Below are 26,986 nucleotides of genomic sequence, written 5' to 3'. Positions count from 1 at the left end.
AATTCTTTCTTGCGTGAGATCCATGAACCCTCTCTTGGGGTCTAAACCAGGACCCCTTTCCTATAACAATAAGACCTATACATTGGTATTTGATTTGTTAAAAGAAAATTTTCTGGGGGAGAGTACCTAAAGAGTTTAATTTTTTCCTAGAACAAGATCAACAGTTTTCACTGAGATAAAATAATAAAGAATAACAAACTCAATAACATCAAATGGGGTTGAGATACGTCAAACAGGGCCGCTCCATTCAAATGCAAGTTTTTACATTAACATATGTTTATAAACCATAGTTGTTCTTTCTCTTGATTCAACACTTTTTCCTCCTGTAACGGGAGCAACCTGAAGAGCATATGCATTACTAACCAGATACACAATCCAGCCGCCCCTTCCAAATTGGAATCTGATTACTACTGGACTACACTCAGGGCTGCCCCCAAGAGATGGGAAACAGTAACTATGGTCTCAGGGAGAACGGGTACTGAGGATGCCACCAAAGAGTCAAATGGTGTGCACTGGGTCCAGGATGACTGGCACGCCCTGAGCACTGTGTAGTTTCCCACCACCATGAACAGGAGAACCTTGGAACACAAGTTTTGGTGATGTTGCATGTCCCTGCTCACACTAATAGTAAACAAGGTAAATATGGTTCTCCTGACAATTGGAATAAAGATGAAACTGAGGGTGGTGACCTGCAGTGGGCAGCAGTCCCGGTCTGGGTTTGTATGAACATGTTCAGGCTGATAAGGAGGTTGCAATTCTCCTATACTCTTGCTTTGTAACCTAGGGGACTGGTTTTTGAACTTCAAGTTGAATTCTTATACTGGTTCCTGTCTGTTCCTAACTGGAAGTGTTTTCTGGAATGGTTGGACTCTCAGACTTGAGCAGCAAATGGCTCATACATATGCTACAGAGATCAGATCACAGAAGCCTGGAGACAGTACAGTTTCTCCATTGACTCTGGTGGCAGGTGCAAAGGCAGGAAGCATCCAGAGTGGAAGGCCTTCAGTACAACCTGCTCCAAAATGCAGCAGTGCAAGTGACAGGGGCTCAGTGCAAAACAATGAATTTATTTAACAATTCCCTTCTTTTGGTCAGGTTCTTTCCTAGGTCAGATTATGACCAAAACCTCAGGCTTTAGAGAACTACTTTCAATTACCATCATTTGGTTTTCTCGTCTCAGCATGTCATTCACAGGTTATGATATCCTCATGATCATGCATTTCTTGAGTTTTTGTCATTCTAGCCAAAGAGTTACAATTTGACATTCTACAGATGGCTGCCATGTTAACAAACATTTAAAACTTTTGAGAAGATACAGGGCACCAAGGAGACTACTGTCACTGGGAGGATAACAAGAGCTGTTTGCAGTATACTCCTCAGCTAGGGTCCCCATGAACCAAGCAAACAAAAATCAAATAGATCAGAGAGTAAGCCAGATAAAGAGTGTACCTATTTTAACCAAGCAGCCTGTTCATTAATCCTCTGCAGATGAGTCTCTATAATACCCTGTATATTCATCCATGTGCAAAAAGTGGCAGCAACAGCACATTTCTCCCTGTTCAGCCAGTAGGGAATCTAAAGCAATTCTATTATCTAGTACAACTTTAGCAAGAGAATTTAAAGAAGTCTGTTATGCAACCATAGCCTTTGCAATAGAATTTGCAATAGAATATAAGAATCAATCTCTTTCTTTCTTTCTTTCTTTCTTTCTTTTTTTTCTTTCCTTTTCTTTTTTCTTTTTTAATAAGACAGGACCTTGCTCAACCTCCCAGGCTTAAGCAATCCTCCCTACCTCAGTCTCTCAAGTGGCTGGGAGTACAGACATGCGCCACCATGCCCAGCTAAGTTTTTAAAATGTTTTTGTAGAGACAGGGTCTCACTATGTGGCCTAGGCTGGTCTCGAACTCCTAGACCCAAGTGATCCTTCCACCTCAGCCTGCCAAAGTGTTGGGATTACACGTATGAGCCAACATGCCCAGCCAGGAATACATTTCTAATTATTGCCTCATTTATATCTTTACTCCAAGCCATGGAAAAGATATCTAACATTGGCTCTTTATGCTCAGTCCATTAAGGCATAGGTAGCCCATGTGTAAGGTTGGCTGCAAAATCCTCCACAGATAAAAGTGTACCCCATGGATAGACACAAGTTCCCTTTTCCAGTTCTATTGTTCATGGATGTATTACTTGGAATGGTGAAATTAGCAACTTCAAACTAAGGGCCTGAGGAAGAGTTATGGATTAAAAGAGTTCTATAATATCCTGATGCATAAGTCAGTTTGCAAAAAATTCCATTTGGGCTTTGGTGCAAACCTGTCTTGTGATATACTCATTGGTCATGGTTCTAGTTTCCCATTACTGGGTGAAATCAAAACAGGGAGTGGGAGCAAGTGGGTTTAGAAATCTTACTACTAGTACAATTTGAACGACTGTTACATTAGGAATGTTGCTAAAATTACCCACCAGGTTAACTAAAGGATCCCTTAGGCCACGTAAAGATCTGGGTTTGGCATGACAGATTCAACACTCCATGAAGTTACCCATAAAAGCTCCTCATTGTGAAATTCTAATTATAGCATTATCCTGCCAAGTGCAAGAGGTAGGCATATGTAAGGAAAGCTCAAGACAAGTAAGAATTTCATGATGGCAGAGAAGTTTTGATTGAGATCTTGGGGAAGCTGCTTATGTCTTGGATGCCATCTGCTTCTGGGGAGACACTTCCTTGGTTAGCTTTACCTTAAAGTCTCATTGCGTATACGTAGTTCCAAGAGTTTGGAAGGGCCCTTTTTGAATTGTGAGATATGGATTCAAGTATCAAGGTCTCCAAGTTTGGCTGAAGAGTGAGTGGCAAAGGCAGTCTTTCTCTGATACCATTTCCAGAAAACCAAACCTCTGGGTTCTAGATCATGAAGGATTTGATTGCTCTTGGTTGGTGCATTCTGAAAAGCTTCCTTTACCAGGTGAAACTACACTTTGACATAATGAATCAAAGCCTTGCATCATTTAGTTATATCAGAATTTAGGACCCTTTATAAGTGGGTCAACTTACGATCTCCACTGTGAGTTCATCTGACTTTTATTAATCTGCAATACATTTTATCAATCTGCAATACCAAGGCAATTCAGTCAAATCAGTTAGCTTCATATAAGGCTATTAAATCTGTAATACTTTATTTAAGTGTTTTACAACTTGTCCAGTGAAACAAGTACCTTTATCCCTAGAGAGTTCTTCGAGAATCCCCCATGAGAAAACACATTTTCTAATAACCTTTTAGCTACTGTTATAGAATTGGCTTCTTTTTTTTTTTTTTTTGAGATGCAGTTTTCTCTTTTTATCCAGGCTGGAGTGCAATGGCGCGATCTCGGCTCACCGCAACCTCCGCCTCCTGGGTTCAGGCAATTCTCCTGCCTCAACCTCCTGAGTAGCTGGGATTACAGGCACACGCCACCATGCCCAGCTAATGTTTTGTACTTTTAGTAGAGACAGGGTTTCATCATGGCCAGGATGGTCTCGATCTTTTGACCTTGTGATCTGCCTACCTCGGCCTCCGAAAGTGCTGGGATCACAGGCATGAGCCACCACGCCTGGCCCCGGGAAAGCTTCTAAACAACAAAGAAACATGCACTGAAAACGACAACCGAGGCTGGGCGCGGTGGCTCACAACTGTAATCGCAACACTTTGGGAGGCCGAGATGGGCAGATCACTTGAGAACAGGAGTTCAGGACCAGCCTGGCCAACATCACGAAACCCCATCTCTACCAAAATTATCCGGATGTAGTGTTATATGCCTGTAGTCCCAGCTATAGAAGGCTGAGGCACAAAAATCACTTCAGGAAGGCAGTTTCCATACCTTCTTATAATCTCTTACTAAAAACACATTTTACTGTTCTTACACATCTTGCAGGTAAATCTATTATCTATGGTTTCAACTACATGTTATAAGATAACTCTTACCAATTTAAGTTGTTTACATTATGCACTAGGAGCCAATGAAATGTGACTTCTTCCAGCGTAGTTAAGGGTGTAGTTAATTCCATATGTTCCCAGGCCTTACCATTTGTGAAGCAGGCAAGTCAAACAGTTTTCCAAAGCCAAAGGAGTTTATAACCTTAAAACATTTAGCAAACCTAATATCTGACCTGCATAATTTGGAACACCTATTTACATTTTAACAATATTTGCATCTTTTACCAATAATGATTAAGACGTTTTATTTCTCAAAGATTAAAGTCACGTGTGAACTAAAAGGTATCACAGCTTTTACTTTTCCTTCAAAAAATATTTGCTCTAAGTGCTTATTTATTTATTTAGGTCAATTAATTAGAGCTCTTTTATATAAACATCACACACATAATACACATATAACTGTACGACAGACAAAAAGAGACCCAGTATTTGTAAGATTTTTCATTTGCCAGTTTCTTTTTTTTTTATTTTATTTTTTATTTTTTATTTTAATAAAGATGGGGTTTCACCATATTAGGCTGGTCTCGGACTACTGACCTCAGGTGATCCGCCCACCTCAGTCTCCCAAAGTGCTGGGATTACAGGTGGGAGCCACCGTGCCCGGCTCATTTGCCAGTTTCTTAATTGGATTATTGGTCTCAGGGTGGAGCCCTTTAAGAAACAGGGCCTGATACACAGGTATAGCAGGAAGACAAAAATAAAGTTTGATACAGATTGATCTGTCTCTAATTCCTGGGGTTCCATGAAAGAAAGAGAGGTTTCTCCCAAATTGGAATCTGTGGCACCTTTTCTGTTTTTCCCAAGGAGTCCCAGGCCAACAGAAGTAACCTTAGGGCCTCTTATTAAGAGGTGCAAGACAAGCCGGGCGGGGTGGCTCATGCCTGCAATTCCAGCACTTTGGGAGGCCAAGGCAGGTGGATCACAAGGTCAGGAGTTCAAGACCAGCCTGACCAACATGGTGAAACCCCATCTCTACTAAAAATACAAAAATTAGCCTGACCTGGTGGCATGCACCTGTAATCCCAGCTACTCAGGAGGCTGAGGCAGGAGAATTGCTTGAACCTGGGAGGTGGAGGTTGCAATGAGCTGAGATGGTGCCACTGCACTCTAGCCTGGGCAACAAGAGAGATACTGTGCCTAAAAAAAAAAGAGAGATTTAAAAAAAAAAAAAAAAAAAGAGGTGCAAGACATGGGGGAGAAGAGTAATTCATTCAAATTAGGAAAAAACCTTTTTTCAGAAAAGCAAGATTCAAGAAGAGAGAAACATAAAGGACTTTTAAATATACCTATAACTTGGATATCCACTTTTAATTAAGTTGAGTGCTCTTTAAGAAAGTCCTTTTAAATCCCTTGTAACCTGACTTTAGCCATGCCAAGCTACCAATATTTCTGGCATTTGAACATTACCAAAAGTAACCCCACGGGTAAAACCAACAAGCTTCAATTAAGGTTATGAGTTAAACACAAGTATATGAAGTATTTTCAAGGGGGTAGTAAGCAGTTTTTACAAAATCTAGGACCTTTAAAAGTAACCCAGAGAAAGAAAGATTTAAGAAAGGGAGCTAGAAGTTGTTCATGGAGGGAAAGAGAATCAGCAAATGGCAAAAGTCACACACAGATATCAACCCAAAAGTACTCATTTCTCAAGTCAGGACTGAACCAGGTCGTCACTGTAAAATGGTGGAGACTAAAACAAAGTACTGCCACGTGGTTACAGGACATAAAACAAGATGGAGTCCTGCAGCCAAGTTTGTTACTGACCAGTTTGCCAGGCTGACTTGAACAGCAGGCTTATGGGGTCCTAGGCCTACATCCTATCCTTAGGTACCCCTCTTCCTGACAGAATCATACAGAAAGGCATGCAAATCACACCAGATTGGCTGTGGCTTAAGACCAACCTCACAAATCCTTTTTCATTAATCAAAACTTTACAGAGAATATAAACAGCGATCCTTGTCATTCCTTTTATCAGTTTGTACAGGGAGAGGGAGGCCAAAAGAATGAATGATAAAATTTTAACCCTTTTGCCAGAATGTTAGCCTTCTAGGTTCCCTTCCTCTGAGTTCAATTCTAGGGCAACCAGTTTAAGGTTTGGAATATTAATTTTTCCCAGTTTGGAGGATGGATCCAAGGGTAGTATGCTGTAGTATGGGGACACAATTACCCATCTGAGAAGAGAGAACAGAGGTGAAAAAAGGAAATAAAGAAGTTTTGTTTTTGTTTTTGTTTTCTTTCCAAAGGAGTCCCAGAAGTTCAGGATGCATTTGAAAGGGGTAAAGAATGAAGATGAGCCGGGCACAGTGGCTCACGCCTATAATCCCAGCACTTTGGGAGGCCGAGGCAGGTGGAGCACGAGGTCAAGAGATCGAGACCATCCTGGTCAACAAGGTGAAACCCCATCTCTACTAAAAATACAAAAATTAGCTGGGCGTGGTGGCGTGCGCCTGTAGTCCCAGCTACTCGGGAGGCTGAGGCAGGAGAATTGCTTGAACCCAGGAGGTGGAGGTTGCAGTGAGCCGAGATCGCGCCATTGTGCTCCAGCCTTGGTAACAAGAGCAAAACCTCATCTCAAAAAAAAAAAAAAAAAAAGAATGAAGATGAATGGCTACTCATCTAGAAAGAGGGGAGCAAATCATTCCTAGTTCCCTTCTCTTCCCAGTAAATATCCAGGCTATGTGAGGGAGAGACAAGAGAGGCATCCCTTTCCTTGTTTCTTTCCTTTTACCCAAGTCCTAGTGACAATGACAGGGTGCTGCCCATGGGTGTCAGTGTGACTTTTCACCCAAGTTAACGGGGGCTTAGGGGTCGGATTATCCACTCTTATCTATGCACTGCCTTTCCCCCTGCTGTCAGTAGCTTTCAAGTTCCCTAGACCTCATTTATGCCATGGATACTAGCATAACCTCTATCCACGAAACAGGAGGCTTGGCTTAATTGGCAGAATTTAGACACGCTTACCTGTGCTATGTCTTTTAACTTCCATTGCTGTCAGATCCAGTTTTCTTTCCTAGAGCTTCAACCTGAAGCTTGGAGTTGAGTTTTGGACAAGAATGTGTCTCAGCGGGTGCACGGACTCATAAGTTGCTGGTGAAACTGTGGAATTGGGTCCTCCTCCAACAAGGGATAGAAAACAGTGTCTTGTGAATTGGGGTCCTGGCCTGTTAAAAGGCCTTTCAAGAAAAAAAAAATGTCTGGCATGCAGAAGTTCACCTTTCAAGAAAAAGAACTCTGGCATGAAGAAGCCCCCTGTATTTGCAGGGCTGTGTTACTAGGTTGGTGCAAAAGCAATTGTGGTCACCACCATGCTAAATAATGGCAAAAACTGCAACTACCTTCCTGCCAAACCATTAACTCCTGACCTGATGGAGAAAAGGAAAAAGAACAGCTTAAGTGTAGGGCTGGGGAAGATCCTTGAGGAAGAAACCTCTTATTCTAATGCAAATGGTTTCTCCAACAGGGAGAGAATCTTTTAATTCCCGTTTCTTCCCCCAGGCTCAGACCAAGCTGGACCCCTCAGCTGGGGGATGGGAAGACACCATGAGCACATACTGGGGAACAGTGGCCAGCCAGCCTTGAAGGGCCCTGGGCCCCCAAGACCACCCTGGGGCCCAGGCAGTGGCTGTGGCTCAGTTCCACACTGTGTGACCACGGAACACAGCACATGTACGCAGCAGACATAGCCATGTGCCCCGGCTGGGAGGGAAGGGGGTGGTAGGGAGCCGCTGCTCACCTGTCTGTCCCAAATGCATGCCTGTGGCCATTGGGGTGAGGGTAGAACACCCCCAATATTATAAAAGAAAAGATAGGTGTCATTATACTAGGTTCCAACAAAAAATAATGGAAAAAAGTCATTATTATAGTTCCAAAAAAAATAAGGCAAATACCATAGAAAAGACTGGATTGGACCAACACTGACATTCCCAACCCCTGAGAGCGATGGGGTGGGGGCAGCTCTCCTTGCCTTCAGAAGAAATCTGAGGATGAGAAAGCTCAGAAATTAAAGCGAAAGATATTTTAGGGGCTGCATTTTACTCACCCTTCTGATAAATTCCCTGTACAGGCCACAAAAATGTTGCAGGATTTTTGCTCCCTAGTTAGCTAAATCCAGGTTCTTGTCTCATGACCAGGAAAACTTAGGCACATGGACACACTGAAGGGTGAGGAGGGCAAAATTTATTAAGTGAAAGGAAAGCTCTCAGCAAAGAGAGGGTTTCTCCAAGCAGGTTTTTCCCTTAATTGAAAACCAGGGCCATCACCCATGATCTGATGAGGCCAGGCTCCTCCCCTGCATAGGGCAGGAATTCCTGATGGCCCCACCCCATGCTCCAGTGCACAGGTGGGCATGCCCAGGCAAGCCATAGGTAGTATCGGAAAAAGCAACATTCTATTGGTTAAAAGGCATTATTCAGGAAGAATCAATTGGAAAAGGGTGAGCAAACAAGGGCAAAAGTTCTCCCTCTGGGTACAGGTTTCATTTGGGACTAGCACTGCAGTCTTTCAGACTTCAGGCTGTTTTAGGCTTGAAAGTGAGGTTTTAGCCTGGGGACTCTACCCTATCTGCCTAAGCATTTGTCTGTGTCCTGCCTTTATCAGTAGTACATTTTAGATATATGTAACTAAAAACAAAATAAACAATTCTGTACAGTACATACATACAATATATATGTAGTATATAGAATATATGTACTATACAGAATATTTATACTATATGTATAGTATATACCATACTATATATAGTACATACTATACTACATGCATGCTATACTATATGTATAGTACCTTTGTGTTCACATATGTACTATATATTCTGTATATTACATACATATATATAGTACATACATATAGTACACATATACTATATGTATATATTACATATAATATTGTATATGTGCATACGATACAGGAGGGGGGCAGCGAAGTGCTGGGTAGAGAAGGGCGGGGTCCCTGGTGAGGGTTCCATCCTCAACCCTGTGTCCACGAACCTAAATGAGGACAGATTTCTATTTTCACACCCATAAAGTTGCCTTTTGGCCCACCACGCCCCCCACCCTGTGCCCATAAAAAGTTGAGACCCCAGCGGGCACACACACAAGCAGCTGGACATTGAGAGAAGCAGAAGACAGACACCAGCAGACACCACTGGGCCATTGATGGTGGAACAATTCAATACCCAGGGGAATTCAGGCAGGGGAGGTTGGAGGAGAGCCTGGCTGCTGGACAGCTCAAGTCCAGGGGAAGACCACCTTCCCACTCCATCCTTTTTCTGGCTCCCTCCCCAGCTCACTGAGAGCTACTTCCACCACTCAATAAAACCTTGTTCTCCTTCTCCAAATTCACACGTGATCTGATTTTTCCCGTACACTAGGGCAAGAACCCAGGATACAGAAAGCCGTCTGTTTTTGCGATAAGGCAAAGGGTCTAACTGAGCTGATTAACACAAGCCACCAGCAGATGGCAAAGCTGAAAGAACACACTGTAACACACACCCACTGGGGCTTCGCGAGCTGTCAACACTCAACCCTGGACTCTGCTGTGGGGTTGGAGCCCAAAAAATGCTCCCCATGACCTGCCACCTGCATGCTCCCCCTACAGATTGAGAAGTGGGGCACCAAAGAAGCAAGCCACACCCCTGTCACACACCCTGTGAAGGGGATAAAGGAACTCCTCCTGTTTCACATATAGTACATATAGTACACATCTCTGTATTATATTTTAATTACATACATTAATCATAATTTTAACTCTTAGTAACATTAATTTCCAGTGAACAGTCAAGGAAGTAATCAATTTTGAACTGTTTTATATCAGTATTTATAGATGAAGGCCATCTCCTAATTTTTAGAAAGATAGGTTTCCTCAATTTTTCATGTTTCTTTTATTTATTTATTTATTTAGAGGCAGAGTCTTGCTCTGTTGTCCAGACTGGAGTGCAGTGGCATGATCTCAGCTCACTGTAACCTCTGCCTCCTGGGCTCTAGTGATTCTCCTGTCTCAGCTGGAATTACAGGTGCATGCCACCATGCCCTGCTAATTTTTGTACTTTTAGCAGAGACGGGGTTTTTCCATGTTGGCCAGGCTTGTCTCAAACTCCTGACCTCAGCTGATCTGCCCACCTCAGCCTCTCAAAGTGCTACGATTATAGGCATAAGTCACCACACCCAGCCGGATTTTTATGTTTCTTAACAGATCCAACTATATTTAACTTCTATGTATTTAACTTCTACAAAAACAAGATGCTGAAGTATGTAAACTAAATTTATGCTTAATAATAAATGTTTCAGTATTTTAACTTACTTAGAAATGATTCAGACATTGAATGGCTTTCAATTAATTAATTTAACATGATTTTGCCGGGCACAGTGGCTCAAGCCTATAATCCCAGCACTTTGGGAGGCCGAGGCGGGTGGATCACGAGGTCAAGAGCTCGAGACCATCCTGGTCAACATGGTGAAACCCCGTCTCTACCGAAAATACAAAAAATTAGCTGGGCATGGTGGTGCATGCCTGTAATGCCAGCTACTCAGGAGGCTGAGGCAGGAGAATTGCCTGAACCCAGGAGGCGGAGGTTGCGATGAGCCGAGATCGCACCATTGCACTCCAGCCTGGGTAACAAGAGCGAAACTCCGTCTCAAAAAAAAAAAAAAAAAAAAATTTAACATGATTTTAACATTTTAAGCTGCTGAAAAAGATTTTTGAAACTATGATAAATTAATTTATAAATTTTTCTGCGATTCACATTCACCTAAATTACTCATTCATTACCATTATGCTTGAATTGCTTATTAAACAAAGCTAGCCATTGAAGAAGTGTAACTGCTCTCTACAGGTTCACATTGCCCACTGCCTAGGCAGAGCCAATTTATAAAGACAGGAGAATTGCAATGGAGAAAGAGTAATTCATGCAGAGCTGGCTTTGGGAAAGATGGAGTTTTATTATTACTCAAATCAGTCTTCCTGAGCATTCAGGAGTCAGAGTTTTTAAGAATAATTTGGTGGGCAGGGCTCGGAAAGTGGGGAGTGCTGATTGGTCAGGTTAGAGATGGAATCATAGGGAGGTCAAGTGAGTTTTCTTGCTTGTTGTCTTCTTTTCCTGGATGGGATCACAAAACTGGTACAACCAGATTACCAGTCTGGGTGCTGTCAGTTGATCCGTGGAGTACAGGGTCTGCAAAATGTCTCAAGCACTGACCTTAGGTTCTACAATAGTTACACTTTCCCCAGGAGCGATTTGGGGAGGTTAAGAATCTTGCAGCTGGAGGCTACATGGCCACTAAACCATAGTTTCTAATCCTGTAGCTAATTTACTAGTCCTATAAAGGCAGACTGGTTCCCAGGCAAGAAGGGGTTTTTTCTGTTTGTTTGTTTTATTTTTGTGCTCCCTCTGTGACTCTAGCCAAAGATTTTTTCCTTTCTTTCTTTTTTTTTTTTGAAGAAGGGTTTTTTCTTGTTTGTTTTGTTTTGTTTTGTTTTTCCGGAAAAGGGTTATTATCAATTTTGTTTCAGAGTTAAACTATAAACTAAATTCCTTCCCAAGGTTAGTTCGCCTATGCCCAGGAATGAAAAAGGACAGCTTAAAGTTTAGAAGCAAGATGGACTCAGTTAGGTCTGATCTCTTTCCCTGTCATAATTTCCTTGGTTATAATTTTTGCAAAGCCAGTTTCAGAAGTTCAGAAGGTATGACCCCAAAATATGTTGCTTTTGTATACTATTGCTACTAACAGGTATGCAAAGCAAGGTTTTAAAAATTCTCCTTATTTGTCTAAAGATAGATTTTCCAAAGGAATCCAAATGCCATCAATCCTGTTGTTACAGGAAAGGGGCCCCGATCCAGACCCCAAGAGAGGGTGCTTGGCTCTCGGACAAGAATGAATTCAGGGTGAGTCCGTAGACTAAAGTGAAAGCAAGTTTATTAGGAAAACAAAGGAACAAAAGAATGGCTACTCCATAGAAATGCACGTTTTTGTGGTTATTTCCTGATTATATATGCTAAATAAGGAGTGGATTATTCACGTCGGCCCTTAACTTCCTGATGTTGCCTCGGCATTTCATCGCCATCTTGGTGTTGGTGAGTTTTAGCTGGCTTCTTTACTGCAACCTGTTTTATCAGCAAGGTCTTTATGACCTGTATCTTTTGCCGACCTCCTATCTCATCCCGTAACTTAGAATGCCTTAACTGTCTGGGAATGCAGCCCAGTAAGTTTCAGTCTCATTTTGCCCAGCCCCTATTCAAGATGGAGTTGCTCTGGTTCAAATGCCTCTGACATTCTCCCCTAGGGAGTTCCAGAAACCGGGGAAGATGGACTATTATCACTGGAGAGGAGGTTGCATCACACCAAGACAGACCTTGTCACAAACCATGACTCATTTTTCTAAGGGCCCATTCATCTTTCCCCGCAGCCATTCCATGCTTCAGGCCTAAATAACACCATTTGCCCAAACCGAGGAAGGAAGGTATAAGTAAAGTTCCAGCTAAGACAAGATGACCAGGAAAAGCGCCTTAAACAAAGGTAAGCCTTGTTAGATAAATTTCAGTCAATGCCTTTTCAATTTAAAGAGTTTCCAGAGGCTTAGCTCTGTCTCTTTCCGTTGCACAGAGGTAGACACTCTTACAAATAGAGATTTCCTTCACAGATGTGATTTTCTTTTATAAAAGGGTTTCAAAATAGCCAGATAGATGCCAGAAAGGATTTAGTTCAATAGGTGGTCTTTTTTTTTTTTTTTTTTTTTTTTTTTTTTTTTTTTGAGACGGAGTTTCGCTCTTGTTACCCAGGCTGGAGTGCAATGGCGCGATCTCGGCTCACCGCAACCTCCGCCTCCTGGGTTCAGGCAATTCTCCTGCCTCAGCCTCCTGAGTCGCTGGGATTACAGGCACGCGCCACTATGCTCAGCTAATTTTTTGTATTTTTAGTAGAGATGGGGTTTCACCATGTTGACCAGGATGGTCTGGATCTCTTGACCTCGTGATCCACCCGCCTCGGCCTCCCAAAGTGCTGGGATTACAGGCGTGAGCCACTGCGCCCGGCTAGGTGGTCTTTTTAACTTAGCTTCTGTTGCTTAGCTAAATTAGTGAGTTTAGAGTGGAGCCCATTAATGAAGAGGACAGAGAAAGCGTTCTCTATGCCTGGACTCAGCCTGGGTAGCTTTGAAAAACAGAAATAAGCCTACTTTACCTGAGGTCCTACCTTTTATAAGCACTTTATTCAGCTTACTTTCCACCGTGAGGCAGGATAGTAACTAAGCCAAAATGTTAACAAATTCTATTTACCTTATCAGTTAGTCATTTGAGATCTTTAGTTGCCTATTGTAAAGAGCCTTTAAAAGAGGCAATGAAAATGTTGAAATTTTTTTTAGAAGCTTCTGCACATCAATAGGCATCCCGGGTGAACCTAATTCAGGAGCCCTCATTTTTAAATGCAGTTCTTAAAGTGCAGTGTTGTTCATTTGAATGTTCCACCATAATTTTAAATCATCTTTAGTAAGATTCCTTCATTTTTGCAAGCATTTGCTGCTGCCTAATACTTATATATTATGTATACATAAAGGCAGGCATACCAGTACGGTGGAGTACTCGCTCTGTCGCCAAGTCTGTCAGGCAGTGGTGCGATCTCAGTTTTGAAATACTCAGTTCCTCAAAAATTAAGGATCCCATTTTTTTTTTTTTTTTTTTAAGAGAAGGGGTTTCACCATGTTGGCCAGGATGGTCTTAATCTCTTGACCTCGTGATCCACCCACCTCGGCCTCCCAAAGTGCTAGGATTACAGGCGTGAGCCACTGCGCCCGGCCAAGCATCCTATTTTTATGTTGCTTCCTGGCTTTGGCTCTAACATCCCCTTGGCCAAGTTAGCCCATGATTTTTCCCTACCCAAGTGTGTAAGAAAAAGAAACAAAGAACACAAAATCTGTGCAAATTCCCAAAATTTGTTAGAGTTCATACCCACCGCACTAATTGCCATTTATTGCCAGTTTCCGTCGACCCAGTCAGACATCTGAGGGCTCTAACCCGATCCAGTCCAGTTAATTATCAAATCTGATTTGATCCTGGACCAAGTCCAGTTTTTGTTGTGACTTCTGAACCAAATCCAGATTTAAAAAACTTGCTCAAACTCAGATAGCACAAAACACATCTGTGGTACTTCAGAATCTAAGACAGAACTGGCCCAGGATCCCCAGTTGCTGCGAGAGCAATGGACGCCACGGGCCCCGCGGGCACCTTGCTTGGTCACTCCATCCTCCTGGGAGCAATTAGAAGCTCTACTTTGTGGGGGATTTTGTTTGCTTTTTTTCTATTTTTGAGACAGGGTCTCATTCTGTTGTCCAGGCTGGAGTACAGTGGTGCAGTCACGGCTCACAACTGCCTTGAACTTCTGGGATCAGGTGATCCTCTCACCTCAGCCTCCCTAGTAGCTAGGACTACAGGCACGTGCTACCACACCCAGCTAATTTTCTACTTTGTCTTTTTTTTTTTTCTTTGATCTTGTCCCCATTTTGAAAAACTTACTATAATTTTCTACTTCGGATCCACTTCTGATGCCATCACTTAAAAGAAAAACTTTAGACAAATTGCATTTAACAAAGTTTAATTGAGTAAATAAAGATTCTCAGCAGAGCACGGTGGCTCATGCCTGTAATATCAGTACTTTGGGAGGCCGAGGCAGGCGGATCATGAGGTCAGGAGGTTGAGACCAGCCTGGCTAACAAAGTGAAACCCTGTCTCTACTAAAAATACAAAAAAAATAGCTGGGCATGGTGGCAAGTGCCTGTAGTCCTAGCTACTTGGGAGGGTCGGGGGGTGGGGGGCGCTGAGGCAGGAGAATCGCTTGAACCCAGGAGGCAGAGGTTGCAGTGAGCAGAGATTGCACCACTGCATTCCAGCCTGGATGACAGTGCGAGACTCTGTCTCAAAAAAAATAACAAAAAAAAATTCTTGAATCAAACAGTCCCCAGAACCCAAACAGACTCAGAGTGGCTCTAGGGCTGCCACATGGTCAGGCAATATTCATGGACAGAAAAAGGAAAGGGACCTGTGGAAAACATAAGTGAAGTACAGAAACGGCTGGATTGGCTACAGCTGGGCATTTGCCTTATTTGAACCTGGTGTGAACAGTTGGTGGACTGTGGTTAACTGAAATTTGGCTGCTGTGATTGGCTGAGACTCCGTTACCAGTCTGTTTATGCCTCAAATTAGGTTACAGTTCACTGTGTATGGAGAAACCTTTAGGGCAGACTTAAAATATATACAGAGGCAGCTTTAGGCCGGACATCTTCTAGACCATTTTCAACAAAATTTGTGAATGATCCATGGTGTAGCCTCTTTTCTTTTGTTCAATGTGTCTGTAAAGGGAAATGTTTTCTCAGCTCCATCATTCTACTCTTAGCTTCCCTGAATAGTTTAACTGGTGGAAATGACAGCAATACTCAAAGCCCTTAAACCAAGCAGAACTTGCACTATCAATTCCAGTCTGCTCTGAAAGTATTCATATACGGCGAAGGCTTTTTCTGCAAATGTGGAAAAGCTTACCTTGATACTAAGTTGCCAGGAAAATCGTGTATAAATCAATGTGACTTCCATGTTACATGAGTATCACTCATGTCAAAGGAACATGCATTGCCTCAAAAAGAATTGTAACTGTTATGTCGTGATTGTGTTCCCCAAATTTATATATTGAAACCCTTGCCCACAATGTGATAGTATTTGGAGATGGGGCTTTTGGGAAGGAATTAGGTTTAGATGAGGTGATGAGGTAGGTTCTTGTACTAGGCCATTCTTGTGTTGCCATAAAGAAATACCTGAAGTTGTGGGTAATCTATGAAGAAAAGAGGTATATCTAGTTCACCGTTCAATAGGCTATATAGGAAGCATGGTGCTGGCATTTGCTTCAGGTCAGGGCCCCAGGAAGTTAAAATCATGGCAGAAAGGAAGAGAAGCCGGCACATCACACGGTGCGAGTGAAAGCAAGAGACGGAGGAAGGTTCCATGCACTTTTTTTTTTTTTTTTTTTTTGAGATGGAGTCTCACTCTGTCACCCAGGCTGGAGTGCAGTGGCACGATCTCAGCTCACTGTAATCTCCACCCCTCGGGTTCCAGCGATTCTCCTGCCTCAGCTTCCCCAGTAGCTGGGACTACAGGTGCCCACCACAATGCCCAGCTAATTTTTGTCGTTTTAGGAGAAGGGTTTCACCCATATTGGCCAGTCTGGTCTCAAACTCCTGACCTTGTGATCCTCCTGTCTCAACCTCCCAAAGTGCTCAGATTACAGGCGTGAGCCACGGTGTCTGGCCTCTATACACTTTTAAAGGCCTAGACATCATGTGAACTCAGAGCAAGAGCTTACTTATCACCAAGGCGATGGCGGTAAGCCATTCACAGGGGATCCACCTCCATGATCCATTCACCTCCCACCAGGCCCCACATCCAACACTGAGGATCACATTTCAACATGAGATTGGGACGGGACAAACATCTAAACCATATTCGTCCTCATAATGGGATTAGTACCCTTGTAAGAGGAGACACCAGAGAGCTCACAGTCTCTCTCTCTCACTCTCTCCCCACCCCCATATATATGCCATGTGAGGACACAGAGAGAAGGTAGTCATCTACACACCAAGGGGAGAGCCCTCACAAGAACCTGACCACGCTGGCACCTTGATCTCATACTTCCAGCCTCCAGACATGTCAGAACATAATTTTTTGTTTTTTAAGCCACTCAATCCATAACATAGACTGGGTATTATGGCAACCCAGTGCCATAACATGTTATGTTACAGCAGTCCAAGCTGACTTAGTAACCAACATAACATGACAGAGAGGGAGCGTAGTAAAGAGAGCACATAACTCTAGAAGGGGTGGGGGTTGGAGAGAAATTCAGTTGAGGAGAACAAGATGTCAGGAAAATCTTCCCATATGAGATACTTCCAGCAATTGAGTCTACTCTACAGGAACAGAAAGTTATTCTCCAAATGGTCTCTAAGGAGAGAAGGGGCATTAAAAACAAGAGATGTAGCAGTGATCTTTTTTTTTTTTTTTCCTGATTTGGGGAGATGGTGAGGATGGGAACATGTGCTTAGTGTTTCAGTCCTCTCTCCCATGGCTCAGGGAGGCAGGGGTCCCCAGATGCCACACCCCATGTTCTCTGCCGGGGAAGCTCACATAGATGAACACTAGATCACAAAGAGATCTGGCTTAAAAGACTTCCAGCTGGAGGTAAATAAGCCCAAGGGTAATGGACAATCTCTTTTCTGGACATCGCTAAGGATTCGGGGCTGATTCTAGGGAGAGCTAGAGGAGCCCCAATTTTGTCTATTAGAGATGGAGGGACTCATTGGTTAACTCCGCCCTGATGTCACTCAGGCAGGGAAGGATGAAAATGTTCTCTCATTTTGTCTGAGAAAAGTATACAACCCAGGAGCCAGAAATGAAACATGGATCCCCACGGAACCAGGCAATGGGTGTGGGGGCTGCCTCTGTACAGCCCTTCTCTCTGTTTGAAGAGACTCATGTGGTCAAGAGTGAGAGGAAGGAGACTTGGCCCAGGTTCTCTGGGTTTCAAATATCTTTTTTTTTCTCCTTCTTCTTCTCCTTCATTCTTTTTTATTTATTTATTTATTTATTTTTTTTCCTTTCTTTCTTTTTTATAAAATAAAAAAAAAAAAAAGAAAGAAAGAAAGAAAGAAAAATAAATAAATAAATAAATAAATAAAAAAGAATGAAGGAGAGGAAGAAAGAGAAAGAGGAAGAGGCAGAGAGAACGGGGGTGTTGCTTTATTGCCCGGGCTAGAATGCAGTCTAAAAATGGGAATGCCTATAATTGTGCTTAATAATAGAGACACGAAAAAAAAATGAGGGAAGAAAATAACAAACAAGCAGCCAACCAATATTTCATTGAAACCTGTAAATAGATGTGATGTGGTACTGATAAGAGTGTATAATTTGTGTATTTAGAGTGGAGAGTTCTATAAATGTTAATTAAGTTTACTTGTTCCAGATCTGAGTTCAAGTCCTGGATATCGTTGTTAACTTTCTGTCTCATTGATCTGTCTAATATTGATGTTGAAGTCTCCCACTATTATTGTGTGGGAGTCTAAGTCTCTTTATAAGTCTTATATATCTGGGCATTTCTGTATTGGGTGCGTATATATTTAGGATCTTTAGCTCTTCTTGTTGCATTGATCCTTTTATGATTATGTAATATCCTTCTTTGCTTCTTTTGATCTTTGTTGCTTTAAAGCAACTCCTGCTTTTTATTTATTTATTTATTTTTGCTCTCCATTTGGTTGGTAAATCTTTCTCCATCCCTTTGTTTTGAGTCTTTGTGTGTCCTTGCATGTGAGATGGGTCTGGATGCAGCATACCGATGGGTTTTGGCTTTTTTTGCCTGTCTGTGTCTTTGGATTGGGGGATTTAGTCGATTTAAATTTAGAATTAATAATAATATATGTGAGTTTAATACTGCCATTTAATGTTAGCTGGCTGTTTTGCCTATTAGTTGATGTAAATTCTTGATTATGTTGATGCTCTTTACTTTTTGGTATTTTTTAGAAAGGCTGATACTGGTTGTTCCTTTCTATGTGTAGTGGTTCTTTCAGAAGCTCTTGTAAAGCAGGCCTGGTGGTGATGAAATCTCTGAGTGCTTGCTTGTTCACAAAAGATTTTATTTTTCCTTTGCTTATGAAGCTAGTTTGGCTGGATATAAAATTCTGGGTTGAAAGTTCTTTTCTTTAAGGATGTTGAATATTGGCCCCCACTCTCTTCTAGCTTGTAAGGTTTCTGCTGAGAGATCTGCCTGTGAGTCTGATAGACTTCCCTTTATGGGTAACCTAACCTTTAACTCTGGCTGCCCTCAGTATTTTCTCCTTCATTTCAACCCTGGTGAATCTGGCGATTATGTGCCTTGAGGTTGGTCTTCTTGAGGAATATCTTTGTGGTGTTCTCTGTATTATCTGGAGTTGAATATCGTCCTGCCTTGCTAGGTTGGGAAAGTTTTCCTGAATAATATCCTGAAGCGTATTTTCAAGCTTTGATTGATTCTCTTCGTCACATTCAGGTACACCTATCAAGTGTAGATTAGGTCTTTTCACATAGTCCCATATTTCTTGGAGATTTTGCTCATTCCTTTTTATCCTTTTTTCTCTAATCTTGTCTTCTTGTTTTATTTCATTAAGTTGGTCTTCGACTTCTGATATCTTTTCTTCTGCTTGATCGATTCGGCTGTTAAAACTTGTGCATAGTTCGCGAAGTTCTCGTGTTGTGTTTTTCAGCTCCATTAATTCGCTTATATTCCTCTCTAAATTGTGTATTTTTGTTAACATTTCATCAAACCTTTTTTCAACGTTCTTAGTTTCTTTGCATTGGGTTAGAACAAGTTCTTTTAATTCCCAGAAGTTTCTTATCATTCACGTTTTAAAGCCTGCTTCTGTTAATGGAACACAGTCTTTCTCCATCAGGCCTTGTTCTGTTGCTGATGAGGAACTGTGATCCCCTATACAGGGAGAGGCATTCTGATTTTGGGGATTCTCAGCCTTTTTAGGCTGTTTTCTTCCCTTCATTATAAATTTATCCATCTGTGGTCTTTATAATTACCGTCTTTATAATTGGGTTTCTGAGTGGATGTCCAACTTGTTGATTCCCAGTGCTAAAATCTGAGCAACCCAACTGTGCCAGCCAAAACAGCAGCGTTATTATTGATGGTGCTTTTCTGACTCTGCACCAAGAACCACCGCACCAAGGCAGTGGCAAAACCGCCTTGCCGGCCATAAGAGTTGCACTGGCGACCTGTGGGGCTCCTCCGCTGGGAATCTCCTGGTGCGTGAGCAACAAAAATTCATCTGAAAGTGTGGCGTCCTCTCGTTCTCTGCGCTTTCACTGGGAGCTACGATCCTGAGCTGCTAGTGATCAGCCATCTTGGATCTCTCTCCAGCAGTAATCTTTTTTATAGGCTGTCAATTGCTGTGGAACCTATAGCTTCAAACCCATCGGTTTTCCAAGAATTTTATAATGATGTCTTGGTCTGTGCCTTTTTCATTTTTTTTTTCACTTTTTTTTTTTTTTTTTTTTAATAAAGACGGGGTTTCACCATGTTGGTCAGGCTGGTCTTGAACTCCCGACCTCAGGGGATCTGCCCACCTTGGCCTCCAAAGTGCTTGGATTACAGGTGTGAGCCACCACGCCTGGCCGCCTTTTTCATGTACAAACATCACACAACGAACCCACCCCCATGATAGTATATATTTTTTGTTGTCATGTTGTTTCCTAGTAAGGTGATCCATTTGCATTGTTTCAACCACATTCCTCTGATAGGTCATCTTCTGAACAATGGATGCATATACAGATGGCTGGCCAGGTTCAGGAGAGCAGGCTGCAGCCATCAAATAGATAAGATAGGCTCACCACATTCTGGAATTGAAACCTTGATCTTGGTTACATCAGAAGGTGCTCTAACCAGTTGAACAAACTAGGCCTCTATGAAGCTGTAACTGTCAGCTGGGGGATGCTTACACAGAACAGAACATTCATGCTTCAGCTTCCATATGTATCACATATGTGTTCTTCTCAACTGGTTTTCTACATTTCCATCTTTGCCTTAAATGTATTCATATAGCACTCTTTAAATACTCGAATTATAATGAAGAAAAAAGAAGGAACTGAAATGGTTCCATTCCATTTCTCACTAGGAAGTTGATTCTGTGCACTCTATTTCTGAATATTTTCTATCAGCCTATCACTGTGGGATGTAGGAGGGAGGAAGAGAGCACAAAATGTGACACAATTAAAAAAGAATAAAGATGAATATTAAATACTTGGGTGGGAGACCGCCTGGGAATACCGGGTGCTGTAGTCTCTTCAAAAAATTAAAAAATAAATAAATAAATAAATAAAAAGAAAATGAAAATCATTAACCATTATTAATCATTTTTAACGTGCTTCCTTTTTTAAATTCCAGAATAACCCAGGGAGGGTAGGCATAATTTTTAGGTATGATTTACCAGTGAAAAATAGAAGCTTAGAGAAATGAAGTAACGGCTGGAAAGTCACAGCTAGGACTCAAAGTGAAAATTCCCACCCAAGAAATCTGACTCCAGATTCTACAGTCCTAATCTCTGCTATGTTGCTTTCCTGAAATGAGGAAAGAATAAGAAAGGGGTAAATTAGTGGCAAGAAAGGGAGAGCTGAATGAGAGGGACAAAGAAAGGAGGAAGGACATCAAGCAGTTTCTACACTCTGGAAAATAATTGAGCAGAATTAACAAAAGAGGAGTACTTTCCTCAATGCTCTCTCCACTGTTAAAAAATAAGCCAGGCAGTGCAGCACGTGCCTGTAATTCCGGTGACTAAGGAGACTGATGTAGGAGAATTGCTTGAGCCCAGGAGTTTGAACCAACCTGGGCAACATAGCAAGACCTTGTCTCTAAAAAAAATTTTTTTAAAGTAACTACATTGTCTTGTTTTTCTAACTTTGTACAGTGCTTAGAACAACACTATCTAAACAGCATGTGTTCCGTAAACCCTGTTGACTAACCAATGGATTTGCACAAGAAGCACTGAAAGACTCTTAAGCCAGCAGATATATTGTAAGATTCATGACAATAAGATCTCTTGGATAACACTTTTTTCATTGCTTACTGCTTGTCTAAAGTGAGAAGGTCATAACAGCCAACCTTTCATTGAAGCGGCCCCCATAAAATTGTCTCCTGTGTAAGGGGTGTTGTAGTGACTCTCCTTCACAGGTTCTACTGCAGCTCCAGCATGGCCCCTGAGTGATCTGAACCCCACCCCATCCCCATTGCTAGTAAATGGGTCTGGAGTAGGCAGACCAAGGCCAATTGGGACCAATGAGTCATAAAGAGGAGTTTTCTAAGCACTTCTGGAAAATAAGCTTTCTTACCCTTCAGAAAGAGTCACAGGAAGTTAGTAGGAGGTGAAAACGGAAGCAATTAACCCAGCAACTACTAGAAGCCTTCCAAAACTCAGATATCTTTCCCCAGGATGAAGTCAGCATTGGGGATAGCACAGCAGAGAGCTGGCAAGAGCCACTGGATCCACAGTCCTGAACCCCACCCAACATTTGACACCCTGTATTGAAGCCAATGCATTTCTTATGATAAAAGCTAGTTTGAAGTTGAGTTAGGATTTCTGTCCCACATTTTAAAGCATCCTACTGATGCAGCCTGGTAAACATAAAACATGGTAAACACATGTGGCCTGATTTTACCCACAGCATGGTTAACTGGTTCAAGCTATTCTTTCCCGTCGGTGATTACGATCATACGCTCACCTGAAGGTGAAGTCTTTCTCCTGTCATGGCTACCTGGCTGAAAAAGCTCAGCCAGGGTTTCCATTCCTATAATTTCTTCCCATCCATCCGTCCATCCATCCGATGGATTAATAAATTTTTATCAAGCACTTACTGTGAAGAAGATATTTTGCTAGGCGCTGTAAAGCCACCAAAAAGAAAAAATATCAGATGCTCGTTGTGCTCAGAGACCTTATACTCTAAATGGGGAGAAAAAAATATGTATTTAATTAACAATGGCAAAATGTAGAAAATTGTTAAGTGTCACTAAATACAGTGCCACAGTAGATCAATGAAAGGAAGAGATTGTTTCCAGCTGGGAGGATTAGGGCCATTTTTGTAAAGAAGACGGATTTTATGCTAGATGTTGGATGATCCTGAACTAGCACAGAGGAAATGAGCATTCCTGGCAGAGAAGAGCAGGAGAAAAGGCCTAGCAGAAAATCACAGAGAAAGGATGGGAAACAAGTGGCTGGAAAATAAAGTTGGAACTTGAAAGGGTCAGTGAGGCCACATAGTGAAAAGATATAATTCCAGGTCGAGATCTTACTCTGTGGGCATTAGGTTGAGTTTTGAGTCAAGTATGAGCTGGGCAATAGAATGTGGTTTTGAAAGAAAAGAAGAGTATTCAAGACAGAGCGCAGCAGGAGCAGACAGAACCTGGGTGGGCTGGTTTCTCTGACACAGGCAGGAAACAGTCTTCTGCAATGGTGAGCCAGGCTGGACGATATGGGAGACTCTACTTGTGATGCAGGAAGGTCTAGAATGAGGGGCAGTTACCCAGAGTCTAGGAGCATCAAGTCACTCCTTCATCAGTCAGGCCCAGGAAGCACGCTTATGAGCAGTCAGATTAGAAAACCTGTGGGCAGCACCATGCGGACTGACAAGAAATAGGTGAGCGCCACATGTTTCTAGGGGCCAGACAGGTGAGCATCTGAGCAAAGACAGAAGCCAAAGCAGTGCAAACCTGGGAAGGACAGGAGCAAGGCAGCTCAGGAACGGACTGGGAAGTAGCATCCAAGGCCCAGATACAGTGTCCAGGCAAAGGGCCAAGAGCCCAGTCAAGGACGACAGCTGTGTCATAGAGACAAAGTGAAGAGAGCAAAGGTTTTGGAGTCAAGCAGACTCAGATTTGAATCCAAGACTATCTTATGTGCTGTGTAAACTTGGGCAAGCCACTTAACCTCTCTGAGGCTTCTGTTTCCTTGGCTAAAAAGGAACATAATAATGACTACCTCAAAGAGTTGTTATAAGGAGTATAAATAATACATGAAGAGTGACTAGCGTTTGGAGCACTCACTAAATGAGAGCTGTTGTTATTATCACTTTTACCCTCATTATTTATATTGAACTATAGAGATTGCTTTGGCTCAGGCTGAGAAATAAAGCAAGTGAGAGGCTTTGCCAAGAACAGAGAAACCACCAGGAGGGGGAGTGGGCCTCTGCAGAATTGATCCCAAATGCTCTCTCGCTTATGTATTAGTCAGTTGTCACTGTTGATTTATGCATTTGTTCTCATACTCAGTGATACCAACACCATTGTCACCATTGCCGTCACTCCCTCCAACAAAAATAAGAAGAACCTTAGATTTCTGTTAAAACAGCTAACAGGCTGTGTTCTACCTCTGGGATAGCTCTTCATCCTTTCTGTGGAGCAAGCTGCCGTTGGTATTCAGGGATACCACCTGCCCCGAGTTGCTGACAACCATCTCTATGGTTTCCAGCCAGATCTCATTAGCTAAGTGAGGTCAAGCCCAGGGAGGTTAAATGCTGATAGGGGAGAGGGTGTGAGGGTTACACAGATGGTTACAGGAGTTGGGATGGCGTGGCTGACCCAGCCTAGTGTTAGGTAGAAAACCAAGGCCACAACCTTTTGCAGCCTCTGAGGAGCCATGTGACAGCATATTTCATCAGATGAGGATGCCAGCCACAGTGATCCTACATGTTTCCACCTGATACGGTTTACCTGCTCCCTCTACATTCAGTTCATGCTATTAGCACCCAATCCAACAATAACTGACAATTTATTAAGCCCTTACTGTTTGCCAGGCTGATGACAGGCCAAAATGTAAGGCTAAAGCACTTTACATACTGTCCTATTTAATCCTCACCACAACTCTGTACACTCAGTACTAGTATCTTCTCCACTCTACCTATTAATAGAAGCTCAGAGAGGTTAAGCAACCTGTCTAAATCCACATCGCTAGTAAAACTGTAAAGCCAGGTTGGGAGCATGGGTTTTGCTGATTCCAGATCTCCAGCTCTGAATTAAAATGCTAACTGGTGCTTCTCACACTTTAGTTTGCATGCAAGTCACCAGGTGATTTGTTAAAATGAAGATTTTGATTTCGTAGATCGAGATGGGGCCTGAGACGCTGCATTTCTTAGGTTACATGTATGCTGTCGGGCCATGGGTCATACTTTGAGTTACAAGAGGCTTGTCTGATAGATTTGGTTCACAGTGGTTGGCAGGTTTCTCTTTGAAGGAGGTTGGGTTTTGGTCTTAGGGTTAGGCTAAGAAGCTTTAAAACCATTCAGAAAGCATGGATTTTAGTTCTATGCTGCATACCAAATCATCACAAATTTATCCCCTTAAAACAACTCCCCACGTGTTACTTTACAGCTTTTCCCCCAAAACTGGGAAGGGCATGATTCCACTCATCTTCTCACAGAACTAAATCAAGATGTCAGGTGGGCAGTGTTCTTATCTGGAGCTCAAGGGCCTTGTTGAAGCTCATTTTGGTTGTCACAGCTTCAGTTTCTTGCGGTTAGGGGCACTGAGGCCCCTGTTTCCTGGTTGGCTGTCAGCCAGGGGCCACTTTCAGTTCCTAGAAACTGCCACATTTCTTACCACCTGCTCCTTTTATCTTCAAAGCCAGCAACGGAGAATCTCCCTTTTGTTGAATTCTTCTCACGCTTCAAACCTCTTTGACTTTTTCTGTCTTTGACCTCCAGACTCAGATTTAAAGGGCTCGCATGATTTGATCAAGCCCACCCAGACAATCTCCCTATCTTGGTACCTTAATTACATCTGCAAAATCCCTTCATAGCAGAACCCAGGTTAGTGTTTGGTTGAGTAAGTAGGAGAAGGCTCACAGATTGCAGGGGCAGGAGACCTTAGGGGCCAACTTAGAATTCTGCCTACCACAAAGCGTTTTGCTTTTCCTGGATGAGCTGCATTGTTGATTGATCAATGTTTTTAGAGTCGTGGAAATTGAGACTGTATAAGCTTTCTAATTTCTGCTTTCATTTCTGCTCTCTTGCTGTAAGCCTCTCCTTTGGTACAAAATTTACCAACAATGATTTCAAAATAAAAATGGATTGTCTTAAAGTTGCCAGGAAAAAAAAATGGATTGTCAACTTCCAGCAAATTGAGCTTAGCCCTTTTCTCATTTATTGTATAAACTGAAAGTGTAAAACAGAAACTGATACATAGATCATTTGGGGTTTTTCACTGACTCATTAGGAATGTCCAGAAATAAGTCTCCAGAAGCTGAGATGTTTATAGAAGGCAGTACTTCTTACTCAAGGTACTGTAAGTGCCCTCGGATGACGTGAGCTGACGAACAGTGCCTGCATTTTGAAGAAGGAGAGTTTGTGGTACCTTGACGTCGAAGATCTGACTGAGATCACAGGAATCAAGTCCATCTTTTCTGATTTCTAGTCTATTTTCTTCCAGTGGCACTGACTTAAGGCTGTATATCTTAGAAAATGTTTACCCAGTATTGTTTTCCTTACTTGCACGTGAGAGAAGAGAAGTTAAAGTCGAAAGCAAGCAGCTGGAAACCTCCAGGCAGAGAGGATTCCCACGGGTTCCCTATAGAGGGGAGTGTTCTTTTCTCCCCAAGCAAAGCAGAGAGAGAAGCAACACACATACCCTGTGGATTCTGGGTTTGGAAAGTGTGGCCATGTTGTTTATTTGGGCTGCCATAACAGAATAACATACACTGAATTGCTTATAAACCACATAAATGTATTTCTCACAGTTCAGGTGGCTGGGAAGTCCAAAACCAAGGTGCCAGCTGATTTTGTGTCCGGTGAGAGCATTTCCTGGTTCATAGATGGCTGTCTTCATGTGGCAGAAGGGTCAAAGGACCTCTCTGAGATCTCTTTTATAAGGGCACTAATTCCATACATGAGGGCTACATCTCATCACCTCCCAAAGTCCCATCTCCAAATACATTAATGTAGAGAATTAGGTTTCGATATATAAGTTTGGGAGGACAGACATTTAGTCTATTGCAGGAGGCAACAACAGCCCCTCATAAAGAGGTGGAGCTAGGGAGGACAATAAAGTTGACCCTCTATATCCGCAGGTTCTGCATTCACAGACTCAGCCAACTGAGGATCAAAAACACCCAAAAGGCCAGGTGTGGTGGCTCACGCCTGTAATCCAAGCACTTTGGAGACCAAGGCAAGTGGATCACCTGAGGTTGGGAGTTCAAGACCAGCCAGACCAACATGGTGAAACCCCATCTTTAAAAAAAAATAAAAAGAATTAATTAGAAATGTTTAAATATATATTTTTAAAAAATAAAATAAAAAAATAAAAATGAAAACACTCGAAAAAACACAATAAAAATAATAAAAGTAATACAGTGTAACAAATATTTACATAGCATTTACATTGTATTAGTATCATAAATAATCTAAAGATGATTTAAAGTATGGCAGAATGTGCATAGGTTATATGCAAGTACTACACCATTTTATATCAGGGACTTGAGCA

At 42.2% G+C, this 26,986-nt stretch overlaps 1 pseudogene; it reads right to left on the bottom strand.

Moving 5' to 3' along the window:
* Window positions 1-454: 454 nt before the first annotated feature.
* Window positions 455-26,167, bottom strand: LOC116528646 (annotated as a pseudogene).
* Between the last annotated feature and the right edge of the window lie 819 nt (window positions 26,168-26,986).

The sequence above is a fragment of the Sapajus apella genome, unplaced genomic scaffold (assembly GCF_009761245.1).
Source record: "Sapajus apella isolate SASKATOON/1434 unplaced genomic scaffold, GSC_monkey_1.0 scaffold59, whole genome shotgun sequence".
NCBI classification, from domain to species: domain Eukaryota; kingdom Metazoa; phylum Chordata; class Mammalia; order Primates; family Cebidae; genus Sapajus; species Sapajus apella.
Note: the sequence above shows the minus strand (reverse complement) of the source record. Positions and strands in the feature narration are given on the sequence as shown.